We start from the raw sequence: 23,038 nt of genomic DNA, 5'->3' as shown, positions 1-23,038 counted from the left end.
TATACCTTCTCTGCGTTCTATCTTCTCTGCGTTCTCCTCTCCTCTGCTTTCGTTCTTCCTCACTCAAGATCTGCGTTCTCCTCGCGCCGCCCCCGCGCCGCCGCCCGCGCCGCCCGCGCCGCCGCTGCGTGTCTCATCTCCTTCGTTCGTGGGTAACCTTCTCCTCTGCGTGTCTCATCTCCTCTGCGTTTGTTTTATTTCCTTTTTCATTTGCTTTCATCTCCTTCTTCTTTGTTTTTGTTTCCTTCCTAATTTGCTTTGCTTAATTGCTTCTGTTCCCTATTGCCTGTTTGTTCCTTCTTCCTTCCTGATTTGATTTCATCTCCTTCGTGTACCTTCTATTTCTGTGAGTTCTTTTGTTTTTTTTTTTTCATTTCCATGTTCTTTCATTTCTGTGAGTGAGATGAATGTCAGGTTCTGTGAGTTCTTTCATGTTCTTTCCATGTCCTTACCTGCTATTTTTATTTTATGGGACAGTGAGTGAGCAATGTCAGGGGCTGGAAATTCACAAAACACTAGTAATGCTGCTACTGCTTCTTCTAATGTAAGCGGAAGATCGAACTATCCCGGTAGAAGAAATGATCCTGGGTGGTAGACTCGAGGCTCGTCGAGTTTACGAGTCGAGTCTACGAGTCGAGTCTACCTACCCAAAACGAGTCTGCTTAGACTCACGAGTCTGACAACCTTGTCAACAACAGTAACTGAGGAGAAAGCAAAGACATAATGATCTACTGACATGCTTTTCCTTACATGTATTATTCAATTTTTAACACCAAAAGACTAAGAGCTGTCAGTTTATATTAATAGGGGTTGAACTCAAAGCCTAGTCCTAAAACTCACCGTCGAAGAAAAAACATGGCAAGGAAAAAGAAAGACATATGGCAAAAGAACCAAACGATTTTCTTTTGTTCTTTACAGCTGTGAAATGTCACGATATAAAGGTTTTCTTCTTCGTATGAATAAGGATTTACAAAGCTAAAATAATTTACCAAAATAGAGATATTAGGACAAAGATTAACAGCAACCTTGAAGGTGTACATCCCAATTTACCATATTTTTTCTACTTAATAGGAGCAGTAAACATATAAAGTGAAGCTACAAAATCTACAGTAAATCCAATTCAACACCACAAACAGATAACTCTCCTAATGAAAGCAAATTCTTCATGCTCATCAAAACAATAACAGCATCACTATGAACATTTATTAAATGCATGATTCAGAAAATTCAGAACTAAGTAAAAAAAGTTAATCAAAGGAGGCAAGAAAGGATTGAATGATGTGAAGTTGGGAAGTTAATTCGCTTGATCTTCTTTCAAAACTCCAGGTTGGCCCTTTTGCATCATTGGCGTATAGACTTGAGCATCTTGTCTTTGCCTTGAAGGCTGATTATTGAACAAAAAACAATACCCAAATGGCTTAGAAACAGGGTGCAAACCCTATTACATTAGAGAGAAAAGGCTCAATACCAAAAGACATCTCAATACTAGTATAATTTGAATAGGAGTATGACTACCACTTCTCGTGCTTTTGAAAAAAAGAGATTACCACTTCTCTTAGCAAAACATAAGTAAAAAGTCAAAGAAAAACTATAAGACAAAACATGACAGTATTAAACGTTTCCTAAGTATGAGAAATTTGCTACATTATATCTGTACAAGATCATACACACTTATGCAATCTGTCTCAAACTGAAACTTCATAAAGCAAATATCAATGGCTAAAGAAACTGCCCACTAAAAACAAAACACCTCTGCAAAAACAGGAGATCTAAAATATGGCAGTATAACAGTAGCATGTTATCTGTTGATTATCCTCATGGGAATTCCCAGTGGCTCGGTTAGAGTTGAGGTAGGAAAATACATCACAGTCTGAGAGAATGGCAAAGGGTTCTTGTTCTTGAAAATCATGAATTAAATCACAACTTCATTTAGACAAATTTTAAGTAGGCAAACCTCCCTACTAAATAAAACAAAAGTATGTCATCAAGCTCATTTGGAACAAAACCAGGTGCAAAGGCTGAAGAACTCAGAAGAACACCTTCATCATTTTTTATGTTGAGTATCTGCAGATTCTAAAGATGCTAGTACAATCTGCTCAACTGTTTTAGAAAATCTAGGCCGATTTTGAACTTTATCTTTAATGGCATTGACCTTAGCATCGAAATTCTTAGTTTCCATATGTTAACCATCATTTACACCCTCTATTGAGATCGCTTCTGCTGACAAAATTGGAGCGCTCTGATCATTATTCTTACTGTCCCTTGCGTAATCCTTAATTAGCTGCAGAACCTAAATGATCAGACCCTTGGTAATTCCTTTTCATGCATCTTCTAATCCAAGAAGAACTTTCCATAAAATCTAGCTTCCATGAAACCTGAAAAATTATATAAAATAAACAACATGATGATTAATCATTTTTTTCTTGATAAGATTTTCAATAGCTAGGAGTTGTTAAATTACTTTTTCTGTTTGACAACGATATCAACTTAGGCAGCTCATAGCTTCTCATACAAGCTAGGTGATATAGCTCTTCAATATATAGAACTACCCTTTGTATTCATTTTCTAAGCAATACAATACATCATTCAGATTCAATATCTCTTTCCCTATCACCGTCTCTCTCTCATATTTCTATACCCCTAATCATTCTTTCTCATCTCTCTTCCTTTCTTTGCATTCCTTTTATCTTTACAATCTCCAATGCAAATTCATTGATATCATCCTCTCCCTGTTTACTCCTAGGGTGTCACAATATTGTTCCACATTGATCAGCCACCAATAGAAAATTGGTATTTTATCACAAGAAAGAGAAATAAATCCCTCAATTACAGATACACGCTTGTAGAGCTTTGAACTCTCTGTATCTAACATTTTCCTATTCCCCTAATCAGGTGGACTGGGTGAGACCCAGGGGCCCTCGCCCAGGGGCGCTTGCCTCAGGGCGGTGAGTGAGCCAGGAAAATTGGGCCTCCCCCGAGGGGCCCAACCGGCCCACTAAGGACGATTATGAGCGCTAAGCCCAACCTCAAGCCTATAAATAAGGGGCGATTACCAATTGTAAGAGACTCTTAGCTCATTTGAGAAATAACAAACTTGAAACTCAGTTACATTCTCTCTCTAAGCGGTTACACGCTCTCTCTCTCTTAATTCTCACATTGCAACCCCTTCACCCTAGGTACCATACCTCACTTCTATGTTCTTGGATAGAACAATTCATTTTGTTTTGAGTAAACCCTTGAATCATATTACTATGCTTCACCTTTTAAGCTTGAACGCGTGCTAGCTTTATGCTTTTCTATAATCATAACGGAAGTTTGTTATAGATTAGGGACTTGTTGTGGGATTACCCCTTCTATGCTTGCTACTAGGAATAGAGGAAGGGTTGGGGTTTGTTGATCTGAAATTGAAAACTTAATGCATCAAGCAATTGTTTAAGTACACAAGGAATTGAGTTTATCCTTTAATTTGAAAGTATTTCCTATGCGACGAATCGATGAGTAGTTGTTTTGATTATAGCATCAAGGAGAAACTCAGAGCTTTGTGAGTAGAATATGTTTACCAAAACTGAATTAGTTGAGCAAGAACCCAAGGCATTCTCATCATCGATATTTTCACACTTATCTTTGTTAGCTTGATAATTAATCAACTCAACAATCAATCCTTATAGCTGGATTTTATTTGTTTTCCAACCTTGAACTTGAATCTTAAACCGAATTCGCATTCCAATTCCCTGTGGTTTGATAAATTAAAACCGGGTAGATTCTGTACTCTTGTAGATTGACCAACAGTGACTAACACACCTAAGAACTAGCAACCACTAAGACACACAAGTTGCTTATAAAAAAAAAACTAAGACACACAAGTCTTAGTCTTCTCAAGAATCCTGACCTAATCGGCTCAAAAAAAACTAAGAGCCGACTTTCACGTTTTCAGCCGATTTTTAGGATTTTGTGCTGACTTTCGAGTTTTCGGCCGATATTTTAGAGTTGGGCCGATTTTTAGGGTTTTGGACCAACATTCAGTTTTTCGGCCGATTTTTGAGTGTCATGCCAATTTTTAGGGTTTTATGCCGATTTCTGAGTTTTAGGTCGACTTTCGAGTTTATGACCGATTTTAGGGTTTTAAGCCGAGATTAATTTTTTTGACTGAATTTATATAGGGTTAAGGGAGAGATGAAGAATTTGAAATTCCTTCATATTTTGAGGTGATTTCAATTATCCTAAATCCTATCGAGTAAAATACCTCATTTAATTACTAGTAATTTGAGAATTCCCCACATTAGATATCCAAACTGGGTATTTTAATTGAAGGGTTTTGAAATACCCTCCATAATTACTTTCCTCTCAAATATTTCCCCATCCAAACACACAATATGATCAATGTTTGGATTTACAAAGAGTGCTTCTAAAACAAGCAAGGTGTAAACCAATTTAGAACAATGAAGAAAATGATTACTAAGGTATTCACTGATAGTAATTTGATTGCAATAAGTTTCATACAATTTTCTTTCTTTCTTCATCCTTTATACACTCCAAGCCTTGAGTGATATTTCCATTGTGAAATTCTATCCGTTGGAGGGTACTTCTGGAATTTCCAGATCGTACAATGACTGATCCTCGTTAGGAGGTGGTCAGGGTAGTACACTACGATTGTACTATTTGATATTGACCTTGCCTTTTGCATTTGACTTCTGATCTTCAGAGGCGCTTCAAATTCGAACTTGTGAAGCTTCTAATCAGAGTAACGAGGATGCTTGGATATTTAGAACTTCAAGTCTTCAACATCTGGACCTTTCACTTCAGAACTTCTGGTCTTCAGAGTAGAAGCACTTGGTCTTCAAAACCAGCTTTCTTTGGGTCTTCAGAATCTTCAAGTCTTCAGCACTTGATTCTTCAGAACCCTCTTCAGAGCGTAGTGAGTCCAGAAGCGGTTTATTGGTCAACACTTTGGTCTTTGACTTCTGATGAATTCCACTTTCAATCAGAATCAGAATTTGTTTGTCAAACACACAAAAGACAAACGTTAGAGTACCAAAGTTGTTCATACACAAAATATATACTTGTTATCATCAAAACCTAGAGAAGTATAACAGAACCAAATCTTGGTCTTACAAAAGGAAAATAATTTCCTTAATTATTGTGTAGTATGTGTGATGCATACGTACTTCCCTTAGGGATAATATTTATTTGAGTTATAATATTAATTATATAATTTTTAATAAAATGAAAAATAATTATTTAAGTATAACTAGATGGACTGGGCGAGACCCCAGGGTCCCTCGCCCAGGAGCGTTGGCCTGAGGCGATGAGCAGACCGGGGACTTGGGCCTTCCTCCCGGAGGCCCAACTGGCCCATTAGGATGACTTGGAGGCGCTAAGCCCAACTCCCCAAACTACAAATAGGGGAAGGATACCAAATGTAAAGGACTCTTGGCTCATTTCGAATCTCGTTCATCAGAGCAACAAATGCGCCCAAAAATTATTAGCATTGTTCTGGGAGTCGGCAAGATCGCTCACTCCCCACCCAACCATGATAGAACGACCACACTCTTAGTTCAAGTTCCACTATCCTAGTGGACCAGAACTAGGGGACTACTGTTCTGGGAGTCGGCAAGATCGCCCACTCCCCACCTGAGCATGATAGGACGACTGTGTCCTCTTCTGGAAGACACTCCAGCCGATCACCCCCCGGATCAATCACGTTGTCTCCTCAACCCGACTAATTATAGGGACGATCAACCCCGTCCGGCGAACTAGGTAATTATGGACCAACAACCAAGGCAAAGGCACGAAGCTCAAGGATGTACTAGGCACTCATGACCATCTCGAACCGCGCAATCTCAAACTCTATAAAAGCCAAGGCATGGAAAACTTAAGGTACATATTCATAAATCCCCATTTTCTCACTCCCTTAACCCACGTCTAACTTGAGCGTCAGAGTGTCATCGCAGGGACCCCTCCTGGGCACGACGAACAATGGAGCACCGTCAAGATCGTCATCTCGTCACCCCCCTCACCGGAGTTTTGCCGCTCCCCTCTCTCCCTACCCCTTCCCGGGTAGTGTTGGTCGGTTTCCCTCGATCAATTTGCGCCGTCTGTAGGGACCGGTAAAACTTCTCTTTCACCGCGTTTTGGGAAAAGCTCTCCACACCTCTGCCGACTACAATAGCTTCACAACCAACCGGACCACCCAGTAGACTACGCAGATCATGCGAACAGAGGAAGATGTTGCATCAAACCTGGAGATTTTTAACAACAATAGCAACTTCACCAACCGAAGAAGCACCAACGAAGTAAAGGAACATGGAAAAACGGAAGATAGGAGTAGATCGGTGAAGAGAGAGAAGGTTCGGAGGTGCTTGAAGACGGAAGAATCAGAAAAGAAGTACCAGTCGTTCCCAGAGAAAAAGAGAAAGTGAAACAAACTGCCCTACCCAGTCTTCACAGAACAACATCATTTCAATTTCAAAGGCATTGTTTTCAGGTTCTGCAAACCTCGTCCTCCATGCCTGCTCCTTTGTGCTTCCTGTTGCGGCTTCAACAACATTCACCTCGACCCATGTCAAAATCGAACGGAGGATCGAAAGATCCATACAACATATCAATGAAGAGAAAAGAAGATCCAAACATGGCTTATGCAACTTGTTGGAAAAATATTGTGTATTTCAAAAGTTCAAATATATTTTACATGTGCTCACCGTCCATGATAAATGCCACCGTCCAACCTAGAATGTATCACCCTTGCTTAGTGTGTTGCCACCCTCTGATTAAAGGTTTGCCGCCCACTCTTTAATTTCCACCGCCCATCATTTATGCACTCCACTATATTTTATTTGGTGAAATCATTCCCTATATATACTAAGCATATTCTCATGAAGAAAAACAGCAACAAATTAGTCTTCCTCTCCCTTCCTCTCCCGTCTAAATTGTATCCTTGGCATATTGATTAAGTAAATCTCGCTAGTTCTGTCACCTGACTTACCGGAAGAGGCTGTTTAATTCTAGGGGAGTGTCTGAGATAATTTCCGAATAAAACTCTCAAGGACAGCGAATTGATTTTTGCGACTCAGCTCGTTTTATTGCAGGTTCTTGTTCGTGAAGGTGTACTGTTTGTGTTGTTGCCGTTTTTGTTCCACCAAGGTTGCTGCTTAGCTCGGTGTTCGCGTTGTTCATCCCCAATTTTCCAACAATCTTGAGAGTTTTATATTGGACAACGCCTACAGTATGAGTTATAGAGCAACACCAAAGTAGCCTGGCGGGACGTGATACTAGATCAGATCCTAACAGTTTCGTACATGATTATTCTTTGCTACTTGCTATGGATTATGCAATCGACACAGATCATGGCAGGTATGCTCCTTTTATTCTATTCTACTTATATGCTTGATGCAAGGCTAGAAATAAATCTAATGAACAATGCAAAAGAACCTTCGAAATGAAATAAGGTACTCAATTTTTTCTCCCTTGGTTCTTATATTAAAAGTCGTCCTTTTCATTTCGTTTACCGGATGGAGTTAGGTTACTGTCCTCTTGCTTAATCATTTTCCCCTGGAAATTTTTTGCCTTCATCTGCAGTATTTGTCCTCTATTTCGTTCTGTAACTTTAGTAGTAACATTATATTTCGATTATTTGTTACCTGTGCACCGATCAATATATCACCCCACTTTTATTATATTTTCTGCCAACATGTTGATGATTAAAACAATCTTCCTGATCATGCTATGAAGTGAAAAATTGGGTTAAGTCTGGTTGAGTGGCAATATGATTTACTAGATATGTTTACATGTCGTGCTTGTTCAATTTAGATTGTAAAAATTATGTTCTTAATGTCTGATGAGCCTTCTGTGCATAAGGTACTTCTGATGCAAAATTATGTTAAATTATAGAAACTAATGGATTTGGTATTTTCTCTGAGTCGGTTTCGGCCTTCCTCCTCACACCTTTTGGGTAATATTTTTTTTAGGCTCTGATCATGAAAATAAAAGTGACTTCTACAGAATTTTAGCTTTATTACCAATGGTGTTTTATGTTGCCACGCTGAACATGAAGAAGTGAAATACATATATTATGAATGTTGGGCATCAACTTGTACTCACAGGAAAGGATGTTAAATCCTAAATTGAATTAATTTGTTTATGTAGACCAGGTAGGAATGCCGTTGGTGACCACATATTAGAAAGGTATTAGATTGGGTAATGGTGCAACTACTTATAATAGATAAATGATTCATGTGCCAAATCTGATTCTAAAATTGATATGTTGAACTTTGAATCATAGTAATATCACATAATACAAATATACTATACTTGACATCTATCTTGATTATGGGCTGATCTGATTTTCTTAATTTGTTGCCTATTATTGTTTATCTGAGCATGAAATTTCTATAGCATTCTTAAAATTAATACTCTCCTAGAGAACTAGCTACTATCCTTTAAACTTGATGAACTGTTTTAGGCTGAAATACACCTAGTGAGGCTATATTATATTGTCAGCTGCTATTTAGATGGTTGCGTTATATATAGAGCCATAGACATATCATCTATGCTTAGGAACTGCAAAATTACTATTTAAAATTTGTTAAATTTTGAGTTCATTTAGCTTGCTCATAATTGAATATATCTCAAATCCATGCTCATGATATTTATAAGAATTCGTACATGATATATATAATATGGCCTTGGATGATTATGATGGCCCTAATTTTACCTTGTGTACATGGCATCAATTTAAACTATACAGTCTTCTCCCTTGTTGTCTTTATGATACATACAACACAAATTTTTATTTATTCAGTGAATTCAATTATCTTTCTATGAGGGCTGGAGGAATGATTGTTCTCTTGCTGTTATAAGAATGCTTGTAAACTAGTACAATGATTTTCTCTTATTAATTAATAACTGTCTTAAAAGATAGTTTCTCTCCTATAAAATCAAAGTAGTAAATGGAAATTTAAGAGATATAAATTTGTAAGAGGAGGAGAGTATATAACATGAAGTACTTTTCCATCATGTGGAGTAGCTGAAGGAAAAACAAAACTAGAGAAAATATGATGAATGCAATATGGGTAAGTGCTTTTGCACCTTAATGATTTATGGGAAGAAGCTATTTTATTTGGATGTCTACTTCAAGTAGGATTCCATATAAGAAAGTTGGAAACACACCTTATGAGTCTTTGAAAGGCTATTAACTCCAATCGGAATATTCAAAATGTGGGAGTGTCTTGCTAAGGTAATATTTTGTAATCTTAATAAATGGTAAATAGGATTCAAATCCTTTGTTGCATAATTATGTTGAGCACATATTTCTTGTTTAAAGAATAACATGCGTTATTGCAATTCTATTACTAAGACTACAATATTGGTGAGCTTTGAGCATAGGGATGTGATTGAATGATGGTGTAAAACTTTTTACACCGTTGGTGCATAGAAATTAATCTCTTTCTGTAATGCAATGGTTATATTTTTCATTGTCAAATTAAAGAAATCTAATGACTTCAGTCGTTAATCTCATATGATTATGACAATGATAATGGTATGAAAACAAGGATTTGAGAAGGAGTAAGAAGTAAAGAACCTAACCTCTATGGATATTTTTTATAGTCAATGACTCTTTATCCTTTTTCTGTTTAGATTGAATCATGTTTAAGAACTAAAACTGAAATAGATTGAATTTCAAAAAATAGTTTGTGAACTTCAGTTGACTTAATTCAAGCAGAAAAGTTTTTACTGCAAAATATTTTTACAAAAGACAATATATTGATCAATAAATTGTGCTTAATTCAATAAATGATTCACTCAATGAATGTATAAATTGTGCTTCAAATAGTGACTTTGGATAAGAAATTTTTGACACAACCTGAAAGTGGTATTGCTAAGGGTCAAGAAAATTAAATTTGCAAACTCCTCAAATTCTTGTATGGTTTAGGCAGATACCTAAATAATGTTGGCATGAGCAATTTGATCAGATTTTGATTAAGTGAATGATTCTCATCCTTTAATGTTGATAAATGTGTTTTATGCTAAACATTGGATGCTGAATGTCTTTTATGCTCATGCACATGTGATGAAAAACCCCTTTCATCAAAATTTGATATGAAAGATATGAATTATGCAAGCACAGTATTGGGTGTTAAAATCATAAGGAAGGGAGATAATTTCAAACTATCTCACAAGCATTGTTTTGAAAAAGCCTCTTAGAAATGCTAATGTTTAACGTTTGGATACCCTTATAATTCTAACACGTAGTTTTAGGAAAATTAAGCTGATCATATTTTTATATGAAAATGCTCTATTTTTACACAAAAGCCAGGATTGAAAGGCCAGACACTAATGACCACAATTTGGTAAAGCTTACAAACCAAGACACTGGTGGGAGGTCCAGGAAAAGTATAGTCTGCCCCACACCACTGATACCTCAATTTCAGTTTTAATCTTCTTTTTGTAGTAATATTGATTGTTTTGTTTTTCTCAACGCTTGGTGGGAGAGGATATGAAGACAAAACCCTCCCCGAGCATCGCAACGCTTGACGAGAGGAAGATGAAGACAAAACCCTCCCCGGGCATCGCAACGCTCAGCGAGAGGAATGAAGAGCATCACAACGTTCGACGAGAGAGATATGCAGAAGAAATCCCCCCGAGCGTGGGTATGCACGCTCGACGAGGGACCAGTCTCCAAGTGTTCAGGCACTTACTTGAGGACGAGCATAACCCCTAAAATTGAGTGTTTGGGGAAGCTCAAGCCAAGAAACCTCCTAAGAGTCAAAACGCTTAGTCGAGGATGGTCGTCGAGAAATCCCAAGTTCCTCATGGAGCAGATAACAAAAATTCAAAAACCCCCAAGTGTCAAAACGCTTAATCGAGACCAATCTTTCCACTAAACCCAAGCGATTGGGCTAAGGCCCAACTGGTCCCAAAAATTCATACACTCTACTACCTCGAAACAACAAAGTATCAAAACATTTCCTTTCAATACCGCACGAGCGGTCGGGCTGGGCCCTAACTAGGTTTAGCCCTGAATCCGCAATTGGGTCACACCGCCTTTGTATCATGCACCAATTCCTTCCCGACCTCTCGACTCTCGTAGCTCAAGCTCCACAACCCTTGTGGACTAGAGCTAGGGGACTACCGTTCTAGGAGCCTCTAAAACCAACCGTCCCTCGAGGATGATCGACACACTCTCGTTGCTTAATATCCACATCCACGGCTTTGTCTAGCGATCAAGAAAAATACCCTCGAAGAACTCAACCACCCACACATGCACTTGTCCCATCACTACGCGCCCTGCAACCCGTCAAGGTACCGTCCCTCGAGGATGATCGACACACTCTCGTTGCTTAATATCCACATCCACGGCTTTGTCTAGCGATCAAGAAAAATACCCTCGAAGAACTCAACCACCCACACATGCACTTGTCCCATCACTACGCGCCCTGCAACCCGTCAAGGTACCTGGCTTCTTACCGTCCTTCGGGAGCTATGACGTCAGAGCTTTAGCCCACAACCCACAATTCCTTCTGGACAAGAGCTAGGAGGTTACTGCTATTGGAGCCGACAAAGATAGGTCGACCACACTCTTAGTTCAAGCTCCACTATCCTAGTGGACCAGAACTAGGGGAATTCTGTTCAGGGAGTCGGCAAGATCGCTCACTCCCCACCCAACCATGATAGAACAACCACAATCTTAGCTCAAGTTCCACTATCCTAGTGGACCAGAACTAGAGACTACTGTTATGGGAGTCGACAAGATCGACCACTCCCCACCCGACCATGATAGGACGACTGCGTCCTCTTCTAGAAGACACTCCAGCCGATCAACCCCCGGGTCAATCACGTTGTCTCCTTAACCCGACTAATTATAGGGACAATCAACTCCGTCCAGCGAACTAGGTAATTATGGAACAACAACCAAGACAAAGGCACAAGCTCGAGGATGTACTAGGCACTCATGACCGCCTCGAACCGCGCAATCTCAAACTCTATAAAAGCCAAGGCATGGAAAAATTAAGGTACACATTCATATATCCCCATTTTCTCACTCCCTTAACCCTCGTTCTAACTTGAGCGTCGGAGTGTCGTCGCAGGGACCCCTCCCGGGCACGACGAACAACGGAGGACCGTCAAGATCGTCATCTCGTTGCCCCCTCACTGGAGTTTCGCCGCTCCCCTCTCTCCCTACCCCTTCCCGGGTAGTGTTGGTCAATTTCCCCCAATCAAGCATAACTGATAAGACTTTGGGGATTTCTCCTTTCCGACCCCTTTGCTGGCGGGGAGTCATCCACCATGCGATTCCACTCCGGCGGTGCTCTATGACCCCAGAAACTCCCACGAGGTTCGCACTCTCCGCGTCCTCGATTTTCGCATTCGTTTCCCCAGTACGCTATCCGAAACACTCTCTCTCTCTCCCCCTCCGATTCGTGTTCCACAAGCTTCGTTCGGAAGCATTCGTTCTGATTTCTCTCCATTTGATTCTGGAACAGGTGTCGTCACGGTTGGGATTGTGGCGACGAAGCTTTTGGTTCTGCAAAGCTAGTGAGGTTTCGTGTTTGATTACCAGTTTTTAGATTTTAAAATCAAAAGAAGAGAAGCACCTGTTTGATAGAAATTGTGTAGAAGAACTGATTTTGACTGTAAATTGGATATTGCAAAGGACCAGGAAGCTGGGTGATCTATGGGAATCTTTCAAGGAGTAGAGTGCATATGGAGCTGGAGTGCCCCCTGTGCTGAATGACAATGATAGTGTTGTTCAATATTATGTTCTGGAATTCAAATTTATGTCACAACTCCAAAGCCATCTTTGCTGTCAAGGTATACTGCTTTATTAGGAGTTAGGACCTTACTTTTTGATGAATATTTTTCCATGTCTTGGGGGATCAACTTAGGTGGCAATATTGGCTGGTTGGATGCATTTGTACTTTTCATTACAAAATATTTACCTTATAGGCTCATTCAACCGAGCGATTTTAAGATTTGGTTAAACTTTCTGCAAGCGATTGGCATGCCCTGCCCCTTCTTTTTGTTGACTATTTGAGACTATAATAGTATGCATTTGAGTGTGTGGCAAAGCATTTTTCTTCTTGTTTGAAAAATTATTATGGTCTTGGCTTGATTTGGAACTTAAAAGGTAAATAGAAATAGTCGGTAGGTCAAGTTTTAAAATGGGGTGGTTTTCCTCACGTAAATGGTCAACTGGTTATTACATGGGCTATTGCCTATTGGTAATGTGTTGTTTAAAAGGTAGTTTCAGTAGAATTTGTTCTTAAATAATACACCCCTAGCTTATTGCTAAAGCATATATATATTTTCAAGCAGCAGCATCATGTTATGTCAAAACGATTTTAGGTTGGTGCTTCAAATTCGATATAAAAACCACCAAGATATAGACCATGTCATCTTAACCTCCAACAATATAAATCTTAATTTCAATCCTTGACTGTCTATAGCTCTTAACATGTTTGATACTTCTCCCCTCTTTACAGTTGCAGTTCTTATGGCTCTTGAAAGGACATGAATGAGAGGGAAGAGGGAAGGAAAAACATTCATGTGGGCATACAAGGAAAGCAGAGTTGTTGCTCAGGTTTGGGCGCTCTCACCTATTCACTATGCTGCGTGATTATGAGTATGGATGTGTTAGGGCTCTAAATCATAGTCAGTGGGTTTGTTATGTTTGAGCCTTAGTTTGATTTTATCCGTTTGCTTTGGTATTGAGCTGAGCCTATGTTGGGTCAGTATAAATAGAGAGGTTAGAGCAAGGTTGACAACCTCTCCGATTTTACGTAGTATCGGAGAGGGAGTGCAAAACCGAAAATCTTGAGAACGTAACATGGATCGGGAGATCCTATAAAATCCATATATAGATAAATATATTTATATGTTTGTATATGTTTGTATATATATGTATATATATGTGTATATATATTGTTTTCTATTATCAACATAATCTATTTTACAGGGGTAAAACTATTGTGCTTGATGATGTCACTTTCCATCAATGTGTAAATTTGACGAGGTTCAACTCTGAGAAAACTGTTAGTTTTGTACCACCAGATGGTGAATTTGAACGAATGAAGCAAGCCCTTGCCCTTTGATTCTATATTGTTTTATCAAATTTCATGAATCTACACCAATCATATCACATGCATACTTTGTCTGGAAAAAGGGCAGGGTTGCTCTTTGAACTAATTTTGATAGCCATACTGACATAGAACTAACCCCAGTGGTGGTTTTTTAAAGTTATACAAGCAGTCTGGTGTATACCGCCACAAATTGTTTAAGACCTCCAATAAATAGCGTCGGCTAAACCGACCCTTAAGTTGATAAATTAGCATAGGCTGTAAAAATACATTATTGTTGGCCTTCTTGCGAAGTGAGTAGTGTCGGCTTTTTCGACGCTATCGACGCTTAAAGTTAGCTTCATCCACTTTATCGTCGGCGTTGGCTTTTGGCCCACTCTAATCACTGATTTTCTTGTTGTGTTCCCCACCTATTTTTTTTTCTTAGGAGTGTAGACTTGTAAACCTTGCCATACTTCATGAATTCCTTCCACATTTCACAAATACTCCATTGTTCCGGAAAAAGGTCAATTGCTGGATTGAGAGAACCTTGCTTGTGAACACGATCCATCTTGCATCTCCTACAAAAATAACCTTACTTTATGCATTTTCGCCCGTTCCTCACTAGAGCAGCTGTTGAGAGAAAATGCGACAGCCAAAAAAAGTGATTAACACACCACGCTAGAATTACTCATACACAATTAAAGTATCATAACTTTGTATTTTACACATATTGTATTTGTAATTTTTAAGGCAAACGGAATCACATACTAAAATGGCTTCATTGCAGATTGATTTTAACATATAGGAAACATTAAATGTTATATTTTATAATAAATAAAAACATGTTTATGGATTAGTTTAATTAACACGGTCTATCATAAAACTTTTGTTTAAAAGAAGTCTTATCAACGTAAAGTACGAATTTGCACAACACATGTTAGCTCAGTTGGTAAAGATGAATCACTTTTTCCCAGAAGGTTCCGTGTTCGATTTCTGCTGTCTATGTAAGAGTTGTGTTGGTGGGTGATCTTTAAGTATATCTTTATCTCTATAAGATACTTATGGTCCTGGAGACATGCATTGACACATGGTGATCGGAGTCGAATCCACTCAAACTTTAAGTCACCGAAAAAAAAGTATGAATTTGCTTATATTTCTTTAGTGTATGAATTATTGGCTGAATGGTGGAGGGTCGCTCCACTGGATGCAGAACAAATGATGGCGAATTCTTCTGAAAGAAAGCTGCTTCAGATTGGATTGGATTGTGAGAAGGGGAAAGAAGGAAAGGAGTGGGAAAGATAGGGTTAAAATATGATTAGTTTAATGGGAGTTAACTTGATAGTTGAGTGGGGTGGAGTGCATATTTTAGCTAAAAATGGGATTGTAGTTTACTCTTTTCTTTAAATTAGTGCTGGTACCCGTGCGTTGCATGGAAAGTATATGTTGTAATTTTTTAATAAACCAATAAGTAATTTTTGTATAAGCTAACCGTGTAAAGATATATGTAGAGCAAAATGAAATAATGAATTGAAATTGTGTTTTTTACATCAAACATTTCAAAAAACTTCTTTAAACACCACATTTACAGTACTGGTCTGTTGTTTGCCCGCCTCATCAAGTATACAAAGTTTAAGACCTTTTCTTGAATGTACTCTTGAGAGAGCTACATATAACTGACCATGAGTGAAGACGGGCCTCGGAAGGAAGAGCTCAACCTGAGATAATGTTTGTCCTTGACTTTTGTTTATGGTCATAGCAAAGCACACTGCAATTGGAAACTGTCTTCTTCTGAATTTAATTGGAAATTTGGAATCAGAAGGAACCAAGTCCATTCTTAAAATGTGCACTTTGTCATTGACATTTGTTCCCGTTATAACAGTTGCACCAATAAAACGTTCACCAAGTTAATCCACAATTAACCTGGTTCCATTGCATAAGCCTGCTGCTTGGTCTATATTTCTCAAAAGCATGATTGGAGTACCAACTTTCAATAAAAGTTTGAGGTTAGGCATTCCTGAACTTTTAGTGTCATTCAAAAATTCTGTGGTAAACCACTCACCTTGAATTTCAGAATCCTCATCAGATCGCAAGGCAGAGTCGGAGCTCAGATATTCATGTTCTGGTGCATCTATCATCCCAAGCATGTAAGTGTTTATCATTTCTACAGCCTCCAGTGTTGGGGCCAATATTGCTCTATCTTGAAAGAATTGAGGGTGCTTCATTTTGCCCGAAAGGTCAGGATATGTATATCTAATCAATTCCATTAATGGGTCAAGACTAATTTGGATGAGCAGATCTGGCGGGATTTGAACTTCATACTTTCCTGCGCCGGAATCAGGATGATCGCCATTTCCAATTTTAAGTATCCAATCTGCAAACTCTTTGATTTCTTTTGTTTCATCAGCCGTCTCAGCTGCGGTTAGCCGCATGTTCTTAGACAATTTCATAACTTTGCAATGCTTCCACAATGACGAAGAGCTTACAGTAGCTTCCGCGATTTCCTGTCTGCTTCCTCTAGCTATTACAGGTAGTATTTGTCTAAAATCACCTCAAAGTATTACTACTTTTCCTCCAAAAGGCTTATGAGCGTTGTCTTCATTTTTCGACCTCATTAAATCTCGAAGTGTAACGTATAGAGCTTCGAAACAAAACTTTTTCAACATTGGAGCTTCATCCCATATGATAAGGCTTGTTTCAAGTAGAAGCTTTGCTCGTAGACTTCCTTGCTTTATATTACATGTCGAGGTCTCTGTAGCATCCAATGGAATGCAGAACTTAGAATGAGCTGTTCTGCCTCCAGGCAAGAGTAATGATGCTATGCCACTGGAAGCAACATTAAGAACAATTAGTCATCTGGATCTAAGTGACGCGGATAAAGTGTTTCAGACAAAAGTCTTTCCGGTTCCACCATAGCCATATAAAAAGTAGAATCCTCCTGAGTTTGACAACACAGATGTGACAACCCTCTCATATACTGACTTCTGCTCAGGTGTGAGCATACTAAGCAACTGTTCATATTGTATCCGTAATGCATCTTTGTCATAGCTTAGTTCATCGACAATAAATCTATTGTCAAATTGTAGGACTTCATCATATTCTGGAGTTGGTAATGATGGGAAATCACTTAATGACCTACCATTTCTTTGGAGCAACTTCTCAATTTCAATGATACATAAATTTTTCAAATCAGCATCTGCGATTCGTAGTCCTGCAGCCGAAAATAAAAATTAACCAATGATTTATCGCTATATCGAATATAACTAATGATGTTCACATAGTATGCAAAATTATGTTGCACGACATTTGTTTTAAAAGTTTTGAATTTCAATTAAATTAAATCCTAGCATTAATTAACTCATTTTAAAGACATTTAAAATCTTAATAATATAATTTGAAAAATGTCATACCTGGATTATGAAATTCTTTTCGTCTATGGTGTAGAATGCCTTCTGATAAGAGTAGCCAGCATGCTTCCCAAACATCATTAGGTTTTGAGATAGAATTCATCATCAACATTCTTACAAAGAGTTTCCTCATTTGTTATCTGGAAGCTAAATCAGAGACTTCTTTAATTGCATCAATATATTCTTTGTCATCTGTTAGCAATCCCAATTGATCGCATGCTTCCTTAAAAGTATCATATGTGATTCCCTTCACTGTTCTGATACTTCTATACGATGTACAGCCCTTTTGCATAGTCAGTAGGATTCTCATGTAATATAACTCTCTGATGCTTGGAGGGATATACTGTAGTTTGCCAATTTTAAAACTCCTCTTTCTTTGTTTCCAGATTCTATCTTTTTTATGATAAACAAATCTGCTGGGAAATTCAGCATATGTTAGATTCCGCCCATCAGGGTATTTCTCATTAGCTGCAAACCAAGCCATAAACATTGTGGATTTTGTACCACTCTTTTCTAGGACATCTCCAACGTCGTCATCATCATTATAATATACTAAATATTCATTTGGGAGATGAAAATTTAGTTTTTGCACTGACGGCCATCGTTTGTGTATGGTAAAACCAAATGTTCTCCAAACTGCCTCACACGGTGAAAGATAGCGACAATCATAATATTGCTTTACCTCATCAATTGGATCTTTTGCTTGTGCATCGTTGTCCTGATTTGATATTTCAAGCATTGCTCGGTCTGCCCCTTTGTTGATATACTTGAACAAATATTTTATAGCATTGGACTTGTTACAATACTCCACATTAATGTGAGCTTGATACCTCATAAGGAGTGTGGGATTGTAAGGCACAACATATCTGCAGTGAAGAACATGCCGCATGCAAATTACAATACTAATAAATAACATATATGATATATATTTAATTTTTGCACGATTTTTTTTTCAAATTTTTTTAAATTTACTGTACCCACAATGCCTATTAAAACCGCAATAAATTTCATACCTGTTGTCAATTTCAATGTCTTTTTTCTTGACCACAATCCCCGTTTGCCTTCTTCTATATTGTGGATAGCCTTCCCTCTACTAAAAGGGTCATGTCGTTTTCCTTTTTATGTCTAGTTGTTAGTTTGGTCTTGGGGCTTGTTTGAGTGCTTTTGCTGCATTGGCTTTATTTGGCTGTTGTGTCCCCTCTTTTTGATGTTGGTTTGTATATTCGAAAAAAAACTTAAAAGGAAAATCAACAGAATCAACAGAAGGGTTGGTTTGCACATTTTAGTAAGTTTAGGGAGATAAATACACCTTTAAAAAAGTTAAGGTCTAAATCGCATGGGAACCAAACCTTAGGGTCGTAATTTTCATTTTTTCCCATAAATAAAAAAACACTATATATGTATTTTTCTATTTAACATGAAAATATTTTAATATATGTTCCATCCCTTGAGAGCTTTTAATCCTATAATTTTTATTTAAACAATCTTGTAGTTTAAACATAATTCAATAAACTACTGAGAGGCTCCGCATTGATTGCTTTTCGTTGTTTGCGGTTGTTGCTTGCCATCGTTGCCACGGTGTAATTATTCCTTTGTCGAGATGATTTGTATCTCAACTTTTTATTCAATAAAATTTTGCTTTAAAAAAACTATATGTATTATGAAAAAACACTAAAATTATTTTAAAAATTTTTCCTATTAATTTTAACATAAATATATTTTCACATGAAATATTTCTCCCATGAGAAATTTTTACCTTCAAATTCATGGAGAACATATTTCACTATCGGATTATTAAAGTCTATAACCATTTTGTGTATACTTTATCTAACTAAAACAATAAATAAAAAGAGACCGTTACATTTCAAAAATGGTGATAATTTTCTCCTAAAATTTAGGTAAGCGTATAAAAATTCATAAAGCATAAAGCTGACTTCTTAAATTAAGAATTTGAGGCACATATACAAATTCATAAACCATAAATTCACTATTTGAATCAAGCATTTTAATTGTCTCATTGTTAACATATTGACAATACAATATTCACCAAAAGCACTCATAATACAACTTTATATGGTGGTGGGAGACTTGGGTGAAGCGTGCACCAATTGAGCCTTAAAACAGAGCTAACTGAACAACAAATTGTATTCAATTCAAGTAGAAGCAGAAATCATGGAGGACACAAAAGTATAATTGCAATGGTTGATTAATAAGAGTGAAGAACGAAATACGAAAACTACTCTATTGTTGGTTCTTCTTCTTAATATATATCTTGCCATTATACACAATATAAAAGAAATATTAGAACTCTAAATTACTAAGGGAAGAAAACACTAAGCCCAAAAGGAAGAATGCATTAATTAGGGATGCTTTCATATGCACATTCTGAAGTATGAATTTGTCCTCCTTGAAATATGCAAGCATAGAGCGATTACAATGGGGGGTTTTCTTTTTTGACATAAAAAATTCTAGAAATCACATAGAAAAATAAATTGAAGAGTATGTCATGATCATGACTCATTCTTGTTAGTTCCAGGCTTTAAGCTGGTGGAATTACCTCCTCAGAGCTCAAAGTGTTTTTGCTTTAAGACTTGTTAGGAGTGCTGTACTTTTCTTTTTTGCTTTAGTCATTTTTCGATGTTTAAAAATAGTTGTTTTCTAAAAAATCTCCTTTAATTCCGCAATTTTTTTAACGTAATGAAGATAACTAAAATTTGAAATAATCCTGAAGATATCTTTGTGCTTGATTTTTTAAATTTGAAATTTAAATATAGCTGTTTTAAACGAAATTTAAAAAGGCTACTCCTTTATAATTTTTTTTTTGTTTTTCTATAACATACAATCTTGAAATCATACTAACTAACGTAAAGCCCTCAAAAAAAAAACTAACATAAATTTTAATTTTCAAAATCTAAAAGAAACCAACAATTGTAACTGAAAGTCTGACAACAGGCCAACCGTGGTACTTAATTTCGTCAAAAGTTTCAGTATAGATAGAGATATTAAATGTGGCTTTTCTTATTTGGCAAAAAAGAAACCAACAATTGTAACTGAAATTGTAAAATGAACGGAGGCCAGCCCATCCATCGGTTATTGCAGCAAAATGTTCATAAACTTCATACTTCAACACTAAAGTTTTCCCTAGAGGATCAACAATGTACCATGTCCCGGCAGTCTGAAGTTTAAGCCTCATGACATCATATTCAGTAAGCAAACCAAAGTCCTGCTAATTAAAATGAAAACTTTAATTGTACCGTGGACAATTCAAAATATGTAAGATCATTTAATAAAAAAAAAATGTAGGTAAAGAATAAACCTTCCCCATATGATGAAGTACAACAAAGTTGTGCATCTCCATGATTAAAACAAACACAATGGAGTGAAGAAATGAATGGCCAAGGGAAATAGGTTGGTGGCCGAACAGTTATGAGCACATGTATTTATATAGAATTTGGGATATGAGAAAGGCGGGAAAATATACATGTAAAAATTGAAATTTTTTCAAAAAATAAAATTTGTTCTCGTCAATTAATTATCACAATTGATATCAGTCAAATACTTCCATATTTGAGAAGTATACAATAGACAAAACCGGGTATGACTTTTTCCATATCAGTCAAATATTTCCATTCTGTTTAAAACCGGGTATGTCTTTATTCATACAACTCATTTTCTTTTTCCATATTTGTTCTCCTGAAATTAAAACTATATTTGGTTTTTACGTGACATACCAAGTTAGGACTTTTTCCATATTAAACAAAATTTAAAAATTTAATATTTACTTAATATGTGGGCAAAACCGGGTACTAATTAATATTGACAAAACCATGTATGAATAAAGACAAAACCGTGTGCTATTGACATTTCTAATTAATGATTCAATGATTTCGACCAATCAAAATGCAAGGATTTGGACCAATCAGCTAAGGACATGTGGAAAATAGGTGAAACCAACCAATAGAGCTGTGACATGTGGAAATTAAATAACAGTACGGCCCACTTTGGTGGATGAGCTTTATATATTATTAAGATTGCATTATCCTTTTTTTTGTTAGTGGTGCAAATGATATTCATCATTCTAATTTTGAACCCTAGGGAAATATAGCAGTATACACTATAATAAGTGACATGATATATGAAAAGAAAAAAAGAAAAAGTTGTTGAAAGATCGATGACTTATTAGCACTTTTGGTCCCCCGGGATTAAGAAATGTGTAAAAGTGGTCCATAAACTATAAAAATAACATTTATGCTCCCCGACATTAGCTTCCATCAACACTTTTGGTCCCCAAACAGTTTTCCATAAAAAAACTAACTGTTTCGGGGACCAAAATTGCAATTGAATCAAAAAATTAATTTAAAAATAGAAAAAATTAGAAGCCCAGAAAGCCCTTGATGTTTCATCTTCTTCCTCTATCGTATTCATCATCTTCAAACCTAAAACTGAGTTTGCAAAAACCTATTCTCTCATAGCACTTTCTACCCCTCAACCATCACTCCTCCTGAAACCCAAAAATGAAGAACAAACCCAAAAAAATAAGTTTTCCCCAAACCTCATCAACACATAAAAAACAAAGTTATCAAAAACCGGATCTGGAAAACAAAACAAATTCACCAATTAGAAGAAAAAGATGAACATATCAGTGCCTTTTCCTCTTAACAATAGACCCAGATTTTTTCACTCGTTTTCCTCTAAACTGATCGATACCTTCCTTTAAACCGTCAGGGATGAAGCTTAACAAATTAGTGGGAAATCCAGCACCACAATCCCTGAACAGATTGGTTCCTCTTCCACTGAGCAGATATGTGGCTGTCAATGGGAAATCCATCTCCTTCTTCACAGATCAGTGCTAGATTTATCTTTTCCTCTAAACGGATCAACTTCATAGAGGAGGGTTTTGATGAAGAGGGGAGGAGGGAGCAGAGGGTGGAGCGCGATTTCTTTCTCTTCTTCACCCTCTCTTGTGCGACTCTGTGTGCGTGGTTGTGTGTGAGAGTGGTTACGGTGGGTGGGTGGGTTATGGATTTGATTCTCTGAAGCTCTCAGTTGTTCGTGGTTTTGGCTAATTTCTTTGATTTGGGTTGTGTTTGCTGGGACGCTAATCTGGAAACAATAGGCATGGTGCTTGTCTGATATTTGTGTTTCTGATATGTTTAAGGCTTGTGTGGGGCGTTTACTTTGTGGCTTGAGATTGGCATCTGTGAAGCTTGGAAAGTTGTTGGAACGGGTTGCTTGGACATGGAATTCATATATGCCTAGGATGGATTCATATCTGGGAGATGAAAAAGAGAATGAAGATGATTTTCACTTTTTAATTTTCTGGGTTTTTGGGTTTAATGGTAAAGGAAATGATGAAGATGATAGATGAAGAAGAAAGAGGGAGATGATGAATTTTCTGGGTTTTTTTCTGATATTTTTTTTTGGTTTAATTACATATTTACCCTCAAAACCGTTAGTTTTTTTGACGGAAAATTGTCCGGAGACCAAAAGTGTTGACGGAAGCTAATGCCGGGGATGTTGTATGCTATTTTTAAAGTTTAGGGATCACTTTTGCACATTTCTTAATCCTGGGGAACCAAA

General features: G+C 37.3%; 1 pseudogene; it reads right to left on the bottom strand.

The window, feature by feature from the left end:
* Positions 1–15,610: 15,610 nt before the first annotated feature.
* On the bottom strand, positions 15,611–17,591 carry LOC130743067 (uncharacterized; annotated as a pseudogene).
* Between the last annotated feature and the right edge of the window lie 5,447 nt (positions 17,592–23,038).

This window comes from Lotus japonicus, chromosome 1, assembly GCF_012489685.1.
Source record: "Lotus japonicus ecotype B-129 chromosome 1, LjGifu_v1.2".
In the NCBI taxonomy this organism is placed as follows: Eukaryota; Viridiplantae; Streptophyta; class Magnoliopsida; order Fabales; family Fabaceae; genus Lotus; species Lotus japonicus.
The sequence above is the reverse complement of the archived record's forward strand: the minus strand, read 5'-3'. Positions and strand labels throughout refer to the sequence as shown.